The sequence below is a fragment of the Odocoileus virginianus genome, chromosome 1 (genome assembly GCF_023699985.2).
Source record: "Odocoileus virginianus isolate 20LAN1187 ecotype Illinois chromosome 1, Ovbor_1.2, whole genome shotgun sequence".
NCBI lineage: Eukaryota > Metazoa > Chordata > Mammalia > Artiodactyla > Cervidae > Odocoileus > Odocoileus virginianus.
Window position 1 is genome coordinate 33,142,152 of NC_069674.1, and position 10,703 is coordinate 33,152,854.

At 35.5% G+C, this 10,703-nt stretch overlaps 1 pseudogene; it reads right to left on the minus strand.

Annotated features, from left to right (window-relative positions):
* Positions 1-283: 283 nt before the first annotated feature.
* Positions 284-1,532, minus strand: LOC139035679 (heterogeneous nuclear ribonucleoprotein A1-like; annotated as a pseudogene).
* Between the last annotated feature and the right edge of the window lie 9,171 nt (positions 1,533-10,703).

Below are 10,703 nucleotides of genomic sequence, written 5' to 3' on the forward strand. Positions count from 1 at the left end.
AACATGTTCACAATCCTACGCATTAATATTTTTACAAAATCAAACTAACTATTCTCCATGTGGCAAACATAACCCTTGCTTCTTTTTCAATGTGGTCTTCATATGGTGCTATTGTGTTTCAAGTAGTATTTTCAATGTGATTATGAAATTTAGTCTTTTATTTTATTTTATTTATTTATTTATTTATTTTTAAAAACACATTTATTCAGCGTCATGATCAGACTATTACATTTAGCAATCAACAGCATGGGTGCAAAAAAAAAAAAAAAAAACTACATTAAAACCCTTTGTTGGAATGCTTTACACTTTCCACAGAACAGAAACTAAAATAACCTGTTATACAATTAGTCACAAGTACAGTCCTCGAGTTTTTTGCCCATACACATGAGTATTGTCTAAAACATGTCTTCTTTGTAGCAGCTAGGCCCTGCCACCACTGTGCTTGGCTGAGTTCACAAATCTGTTGTAACCTGTAGCTTCCCTGTCACTTCTCTGGCTCTCCTCTCCTGCTAAGCTTTGTTTCCTGGCAGTAATTAAAACCTTCCGCCACTGCCATAGCTACTGCTGCTGCTGGAACCACCATAGCCACCTTGGTTTCGTGGTTTGGCAAAGTATTGGCCTCCACCACCATAGGGGCCAGAACTTCTGCCTCCGAAGTTTCCTCCTTTCATGGGTCCAAAATTTGAAGATTGATTGTTGTAATTGCCAAAATCATTGTAGCTTCTGCCACCTCCAAAACTGCTTCCGTCATTACCAAATCCATTATATCCATCCCCACTCCACCATATCCGCCACCACCACGGCTACCACCAAAGCCACCTCGACCACTGAAGTTTCCTCCACGACCAAAGTTGTCATTCCCACCAAAACCACCTCCACGACCGCCACCAAAGTTTCCAGAACCACTTCGACCTCTCTGGCTGGATGAAGCACTAGCCATCTCTTGCTTAGGGCTTTTCTCACTTCACAGTTGTGGCCATTCACAGTGTGGTATTTCTGAATGACAATCTTGTCTACAGAGTCATGGTCATCAAAGGTTACAAAAGCAAACGCTCTCTTTTTGCCACTGCCTTGGTAGGTCATGATTTCAAATACTTCAATTTTTCCATACTGTTCAAAATAATCTCTCAGGTGATGTTCTTCAGTGTCTTCTTTAATGCCACCAACAAAAATCTTTTTCACAGTTAAGTGGGCACCAGGTCTTTGAGAATCTTCTCTTGACACGGCCCTCTTTGGTTCCACAACTCTTCCGTCCACCTTGTGTGGCCTTGAATTCATGGCCGCATCCACCTCCTCCACCGTGGCGTATGTGACAAACCCGAAGCCTCTGGAGCACTTGGTGTTTGGATCCCTCATTACCACACAGTCTGTGAGAGTTCCCCATTGCTCAAAATGGCTCCTCAGACTCTCATCAGTTGTTTCAAAGCTCAATCCTCCGATGAAGAGCTTCCGCAGCTGTTCGGGCTCTTTGGGAGACTCTGATTTAGACATGACGGCAGTGGAGGCGGGGAAGTCTTCAACGATGCTTTCTCGGTGGTGTTCATGGGCAGAAAGCGAAATTTAGTCTTTTAAATAGCCTTCTGTTCATCTGAATAAAACACAGACCCACACAGAAATTTTCAAAATACCTGATTTACTGGCAACTCAAACTTATAAAGAATTAAATGGAATTACGCCTGTATGCAAGTAGAAAATGCACATAATTTTAGCAGAATCTAAAATCAAACAATCAAGCAATCAGTCCTGTAATGATATCCATGTTATCAAGATATCAGTCAGTAGGCTTGTTCATATGGAAATACTAACCAGCATAATAATTGTGGAAAGAGTACCAAATCCATCTCTTGTCACAAAAAGGAAATCAAACTTGCTGGTGTTCCTAATGTTCTATCAGCATTTTAATTTAAGAATGCATATGTCAATTGTAAACTCATTAGTATCATTAACTGTATTACTATAAAGTTGTAAAGGAGCTTATTCTGATCTTAGAAGGCAGTTATATGTGTCAGGTATATTTTTATCTCTTGCATTTTTTTGCATTTAATATTTTTCAAACTAATTAAAATATGCAAAACTTATAAGAAAGAATAATAAGAAAAGCACATATAATCACATCACCTGACACATGGATAAGGTCCTAAAAAATTTTTCCCCACTTTATGTAATTTTCTATGACAGCATTAGAAACACTGCTTTGATTTTGAATTTTTTAATTTAACATTTTATTATCAATATTACCAATTCTCCTTATAGTATTACCAATTCTTATAACTTTCAAAATAATCATAGTAACTGTAATAACATTTGCATCAAAATGAGTATATCATATCTTCAATTTAATGAGCCAAAATTAGACATTTTGTATATTTATAATTTAGTTATATATTATTAATAATGTGGCAATGGATATCTTCATATGTATTTTTCCTTAAATTATTTAAGTAAGTAATAAGAATATTTATTTCCTAAAAATAATCTTTTATGAAGAATTTGAGTTTAAGTTTTATCACCATTTCTGTGGCTGGAAACAATTTATCAAGCTGATTTTTAAAAGAGTTCCAATTTATACTATTACTTTCAGTGTATGGACATATATGAACTCAGCAATGTACTTTTCAACCCTGACACATGGATTAGTTGCCATGATCTTTAATCATAAGTTAATATGCACCAAGGGGCTCCTCTTTGAGTTCAAACTTAGTAGAATGCATATATTTGGCTTGTTTAATTACCTTTGTGTGACTATTATAAGATTGCAGAAGGGCACATGTAAAGCAGCAAGCAACATATCGAAGGACTTTTGAAAAGGAAATCATTAAATCAAGAGAGCAGAGAAGTTGAATACTATACAAAACATGACAGAGTTTTGGTTTGACTTGGGAAAAGCTAATGACTAGAACCTGCTTTATTACTTAGAATACTGAAAAGAGTACAGAGCAAAAAGAACACTACTGCAGGCAGTATGAGGTTTATTTGCTTCTTCCTTAAAATCTCATAGTATAAACATAAGCCATATTCAAAGTGAAGAAAATGTTTCTGAAAATTTGATATACAAAAATTTAATGATCAATATTATATATCGAGTCAAATGTGGAGCTAGGAATTGAACCCAGATAAGCACTCTTTCATCTATAGCTCCTCCCTTCCACCACCACTTCCTGTCAAATGGCTATTAACTGTACTTTACACTTAAAGAACTTTAGAAATGATTAACTGTAAGGTATAATTTGAGAGAATTTATCACCCAGAAAGGATCACCATTACATAACCTGGAGCTTCCACTGTTAGTTATTCTTTCGGTTAAAGCGTTCAAGGCCACAGTTAGAATTAAAATAACATGGGGAAGTCAGGACCAAAATTTAAGCTGTTGTCAATAAATAGGTTAGGTTTTGATTCCATAAACAACCAGAATCAATGTACTTTTTTGAAAGAAATCTTGAGAGAATGTTTTGATGACTCCCCTAGGAGCTCAAACAGCAATAGGAATACACTAGATTCTTCAAGTGAAAGATGGCAGTGTGCTACTGAAACTTTAGTTGGAAATGCAGATGGCCAGTTGGTCTGGCATAGAAATAAGTTTGTACTTAAAAAAATAGTGCTTATAGGTGAATCAAATAGGAGAAACATATGGGTATTCACTCACACATCTATAATTGCTTCAAGATATCAAAAACATTTAAAATCTCCTAAAATATTATTAAAAAACATAATATATTTCAAGTATAAAATAGGCACCACCTGCTTCCCTTCTTCCAGATCACCTGTTTGACCTAAAACTATCAAGGTCTAAATTTCAATTTCTATCTGTCTTACATTATAGCTTTTTACTTGATACTGACCAATGGTACACATAGCTTGAGACCTGAAGAAAAAAATCTGTCCTTCGATAGCTACTGGTAATTCTGAATTTTCTCAAAGAAGTAGATCTTATGGTGTAAGATCATATGAGAATAAGTTTAATTCAATACTAAATAGCATTTCTTAGATCACAGGAGGGTGATTTAGTACTTTATCATTTATTTGCTTATAGAGAAATGTTCATCACATCTAGAACTAATATAGTATTATTGGGAGATATTTACAAAATTTCTAGAAAAGGAGCATTGTTTTGAGTAAAGTTAGAAGAATATTGTATTTAGATTTTGATAGGTACTAGGTTATGAGTAACAAACGTAAAAGATGAAATAAAGAGGAAATTGGAGGGTGTTTTTTCTTTCTGAAGACAACATTCTAATATGCTACTGTAGCCAAAACAGCTGCCAAAATGGAAGAATTCATCACAAAGAGTGTTATAAACCAAACAACTTGCATATTTACTATCCTAAAACATATGCCACTTCTATTAAAATACTGTGCAATAAAGTTTTGGTTGCTGCACATCAGGAATAAAAGAAACATTCCAGAGAAAAAGCTAAAAGAAAAGAAATTTTCAGTTTGTGGGAAGGAGAGACTTGTTTATATAGAGAATATGATAGTATATGATGGGAAATGTATATGCAAATGATTATAATAGAAAATTGTGTCACAAATGTGGTATAAAATTGTCAAGTTCTGTAATAGACAAAAGGACTAAGTGATCGTTTCCCTTATACCTGGGGATGTTTTATAGAATGAGATGACATTCGATTTAAGCCTGGTTGCATGGAAATAATTTGAATATGAGAAGGAACAGAAGTGAATATATTTGAGAATCTAGATGTATAAGGTAGAAGAAATTATAGGGACACATCCTCAAAACAGAGGTATGTTGGTGTGTATAAAGATTAGCTGGTGGTTATTTGGGGAAGCAATAAAGATATGCAAAAATACCGGGAGCTAAGATTTAAATATAAAAAGGTTTAGTAAAGAAATTCTAAATAAGCTATCTTCATGATAAAATAGAGATGAGCAGATTTTCTCATCTCATGCATAATTTAAAAGCTATGAAACAAGTACACCTTGAGCAAAAGAAGTGGGAGATATATTGGCCAAACCTGAGATTCTGTCTTCCCTCCCCAAAAATGTTTATCTCAAGGGATGAAAATTGCAGTTTTTCTGTTTTGTAATATAGAATATTAGGAAAGTAATTTTGAAAATTTTTATGGGAATTTAAGTATGAGCAATTTTTTCCCAGAAGACTTACATATCTTAAGGAATTTTTTTGTGACCTGTAGTAATCCTGAAATATTTGACATTGGACCTCATCCAATTTCTGGATCAATAATGTACAGAGTACCTGTATTATGCTGAAGATATATGAGAATCCATAAACACATTTGAATCATAGTTATTTCACAGCAAAGCTTATTATAAGGACAATATATTCCACTTGAGAGACAAGCAAAATATGGATACAGAATCTCTAACCCTGTTCCCTATTTGAGTAATAGTAATTCTATTTTTTCAAGGATACTTAATTTTTATATTTATAAATTCAAACAATAATTAGTAGTTTTCTAAATCATATCAATTGAAATTCATGAAAACAAATCTTTTAATGCCTTAATAAAATTATATGCATGGGTTATTTTAAAATTTATATATGTATATATATTATTTATTGGAAATTAGTCAATAAGAACACAGCTGCAATTGCACTTATTTTTAATGAACATATCTATATAATCTAGGAATGGTCCATTTATGATTGATGTTAAGATATATTACAAAGCAATACTGAATATTTCAGTTGAAAATATTTAGTATATGCTGGAGATTTAATATGCCAAAATTGTCTATTTATTTTATTCAGATTTGTATGTTTTACTTGTCTACTTGTTTATTTCAAACCTACTACAGAAGACATCTTTCCTTTGTGCTAAGGCCTCTGTAGGAAGAAGTCATCTCTGTAGTGAGGATTAACCGTGATTACAACTAAAAGTTAAAATTCTTAGCTTCTGTGTGATAGGTGGCCTTTTCAGTAAAACTCAATTAGCCATCTCTGATGTAGAATTTTTACTCGAATGTATCTAATTCTAATTTGACTTGTCATACAGGTCCAAACAATAGGCCAGTACCTAAAGTTCAATGCGATTATAATTGTTGTCATTCACTCACTAAATTGTGTCTAACTCGTTGCGACCCCCAGGACTGCAGAACTCCAGGCTTCCCTGTCCTTCACTATCTACCGGAGTTTGCTCTAACTCATGTCCCTTAAGTCAGTGATGCCATCCAACCAGCTCATCCTCTGTCAGTCTCTTCTCCTTTTGCCTTCAGTCTTTCTCAGCATCAGGCTCTTTTCCAATGAGGCAGCTCTTCACATTAGATGGCCAAAATATTAGAGCTTCAGCTTCAGTATTAGTCCTTCCAATGAATATTCAAGGTTGATTTCCTTTGGAAGTGACTGTTTTGATCTCCTTGCTGTCCAAGAGACCCTCAAGAGTCTTCTCCAGCAGCATGATTTGAAAGCATTAATTCTTCAGCACTGAGGCCTTTTTATGGTTCAACTCTCATATCTGCACATGACTACTGGAAAAACTATAGCTTTGACTATATGGACTTTTGTTGGCAAAGTGATGTCTCTGCTTTTGAATATGCTGTCTAACTTTGTCATAGCTTTCTTCCAAGGAACAAGCATCTTTTAATTTCATGACTGCAGTCACAGTCTGCAGTGATTTTGGAGTCCAAGAAAATAAAATCTATCACTCTTTCCACTTTTCCCCCTTCTATTTGCCATTAAATGATGGGACCAGGGGCTTCCCCGGTGGCTCAGTGATAAAGAATCCACCTGCAATGCAGGAGATGTGGGTTCTATCCCTGGGTGGGGAGGATCCCCTGGAGGAGGGCATTGTGAGTCACTCCAGTTTTCTTGTCTGGAGAATCTCATGGACAGAGGAGCCTGGCAGGCTACAGTCTATAGAGTTGCAAAGAGTAGGAGATGACAGAAGTGACTTAGCCCGATGGGACAAGATGCCATGATCTTGGTTTTTGGAATGTTGAGTTTTAAGTCACCTTTTTCACTCTCTTCTTTTGCCCTCATCAATAGGCTCTTAGTTCCTCTTCACTTTCTGCCATTAGAGTGGTAACATCTTCATATTATGGTTGTTGATATTTCTCTCAGCATTTTTGATTCCAGCTTGTGAATCATCCAGCCTGGTATTTCACATGATGTACCTTGCATGGAAGTTAAGTAAGCAAGGTGACAATATACAGCCTTGTTGTACTCGTTTCCTAATTTTGAATTAATCTGTTTTTCCATATCTGGTTCTAACTGTTGCTTCTTGACCTGCATACAGGTTTCTCAGGAGATAGATAAGGTGGTCTGGTATTTCCATCTCTTTAAGAATTTTCCAGTTTGTTGTGATCCACACAGTGAAAGGCTTTAGCATAGTGACTAAAATAGGATTTAGTAAGTGATAGAATAATTAAATATACAAATGTTTTAAACAGTTTTAAATTTACCCATATCTCTAAATATCTCTTAGATAGTCTAAGAAACAGCATAAATTGAAATTTTCTATCTAACATAATACTTAATGGAGGTTCTATACTTCTGTATTAGTCTGGTTTCAGCAGAGAAAAGGAATCATTAAGATATATATAGGTTTAGATAATAGATAGATAATGGAAAATGGAATAACCTTTACTCAAATATCCAGCAAAGTTAGAGGTTCTATATCATCCATACTATTAATATATCCATATTTTATTTGTGACTTGAGTAGAATATATTATCCTTATTATAAGCTTTACCCTGAAATCATTGGCTTATGGAACTGTGAGGAGTCATCAGGCAAGTCTGAAATCCTTAGGGCATGATGTCGGAAAGTGCAGACTGGAAACTAGTATAATACAGAAGAACCTGGATTTATAGCCCACAGGATATTTTCTTGTTCTAGTAAATCTCAATTCTACTCTTAGGATCTTTAAAGTGATTGAATAAGACCCACCCAGATTATCAAGTATAACCTCTTTTACTTAAAGTCAACAGATTGTAGATACTAACTATATAAGAGCTTCACAATACCTTGATTAGTGTGTGATTGAGTAGTTGGAATCTGTATGCTGGCTAGTTAAAACATAAAACTACCACACAGCCCAAAGATTGGGAAAAAGACAAAGATATCCATTCTCATCACTCTTTTTCAACATTTTATGATAAATCCTAGCTAATGACACTGGACAAGAGAAAGAAAAAGTTAAAAAGGTGTAAAAATGTTAGAAAGAGTGCAGTGAAATTTCTTTACTCACACTTGACGTGATTCATGATTGTTTTTGGTAAATTCTCAAAGAATCTACAGAAAAACCTCTTCAAGAACTAATAAGCAAGTTTATCAGATTCACAGCGTGCTGTATCAGTGTATCAACTCTTTGCTTTACATAAGGAATGGATATTTGAAAAGTGAAAGTTAAGTCAGCCTTTTCACTCTCTCACCCTCATCAAGAGGCTCTTTAGTTTATAATAGGATTTTAAAAATCCTGTTATAATCACTATGCTAAACCTTTGTGTGGATCACAACAAACTGTGGAAAATTCTTAAAGAGATGGGAATTTGCAATAGCATTCAAAAAATGCTTATATATGAATTTGACAATAGTTGTGAATGATCTATATCTAGAGAACTACAAACAGTAATGAAAGAAATCAAAGAATAAATGGAAAGATTTCTATGATCAAGGATTAGAAGAATCAATATTGTTAAACTGTCAAGTATTTCTATTTGATTTATATATTCAATGACTTACTAATCAAAATTACAGCAAGGATTTTATAAATATTAATTCTAAAATTTATATGGAAAAGTAATAGATGGCAAAACAATTTTTAAGGTATAGAAACAAATCACAAAACTCATTTTAACAATTAGTGATTAAGACATAATGGTAATTGGAGATGGATTGAGACTCAAACTATAAACCTTCAGTTCAGTTCAGTTCAGTCGCTCAGTTGTGTATGACTGCAACCCCATGGACTGCAGCACTCCAGAACTCCTTGTCCATCACCAGCTCCAGGAACTTACTCAAACTCATGTCCATCACACTGGTGATGCTATCCAACCATCTCATCCTCTATTGTCCCCTTCTCCTCCCTCCTTAAATCTTTCCCAGCATCAGGGTCTTTTGAAATGAGTCAGTTCTTCACATCAGGTGGCCAAAGTATTGGAGTTTCAGCTTCAGCATCAGTCCTTCAATGAGTATTCAGGACTGATTTTCTTTAGGATTAACTGGTTTGATCCCCTTGCAGTCCAAGGGGCTCTCAAGAGTCTTCAACACCACAGTTCAAAAGCATCAATTCTTCAGCCCTCAGCTTTCTTTATAGCCCAACTCTCATATCCATACATGACCACTGGAGAAAACATAGCTTTGACTAGACAGACCTCTGTTGGCAAAGTAATGTCTCTGCTGTTTAATATGCTGTCTAGGTTGGTCAAACTTTTCTTCCAAGGAACAAGTGTCTTTTAATTCATGGCTGCAGTCACCATCTGCAGTGATTTTGGAGCCCCCCAAAATAAAGTCTGTCTGTTTCCATCTATTTGCCATGAAGTGATGGGACCAGTGAAAGAGGAGAGTGAAAAAGTTGGTTTAAAGCTCAACATCCTGAAAAACTAAGATCATGGCATCTGGTCCCATCACTTCATGGGAAATAGATGGGGAAACAGTGGAAACAGTGTCAGACTTTATTTTTTTGGGCCCCAAAATCACTGCAGATGGTGATTGCAGCCATGAAATTAAAAGATGCTTACTCCTTGGAAGGAAAATTATGACCAACCTAGATAGCATATTAAAAAGCAGAGACATTACTTTGCCAACAAAGGTCCATCTAGTCAAGGCTATGGTTTTTCCAGTGGTCCTGTATGGATGTGAGAGTTGGACTGTGAAGAAAGCTGAGTGCCGAAAAATGGATGGTTTTGAACTGTGGTGTTGGAGAAGACTCTTGAGAGTCCCTTGGACTGCAAGGAGATCTAACCAGTCCATCCTAAAGGAGATCAGTTCTGGGTGTTCATTGGAAGGACTGACTCTGAAGCTGAAACTCCAATACTTTGGCCACCTCATGTGAAGAGTTGACTCACTGGAAAAAAACCCTGATGCTGGGAGGGATTGGGGGCAGGAGGAGAAGGGGACGACAGAGGAGGAGATGGCTGGATGGGATCACCGACTCAATGGACATGAGTTTGAGTAAACTCCGGGACTTGGTGATGGACAGGGAGGCCCGGCGAGCTGCGATTCATGGGGTCGCAAAGAGTCAGACATGACTGAGTGACTGAACTGAATTGAACTGATGGGACCAGATGCCATGATCTTAGTTACTGAATGTTGAGTTTTAAGCCAACTTTTTCACTGTCCGCTTTCACTTTCATCAAGAGGCTCTTTAGTTCTTCTTTGCTTTCTGCCATAAGGGTGGTGTCATCTGCATATCTGAGGTTATTGATAACCTTCAGTTATCAAGATAATAATTAATTGAAAAAAAAATATAGGTACAAGTCAATGGAACAGAAGACAGCTAAAAAATAAACTGAAATAAATATAGTCAACTGATTTTTGGCAAAGGTGCAAAGTCTATTCAATGAAAAATATTGTTTTCATAATAAATGATGGAATAATTGGCTATCTATATGCAAAGAAGAAAGACAAAGTATAATTGACTCAATTTCAAAATTTCTAGAAGCAAACATATGCATGACCCTAGATTGGTGATGGCAGTTTAGATGCAACATCAAAAGCATAATCCATGAAAGAAAAAAAATGATAAATATTAATTTGATATATTTTGATTTCTATCAAAAT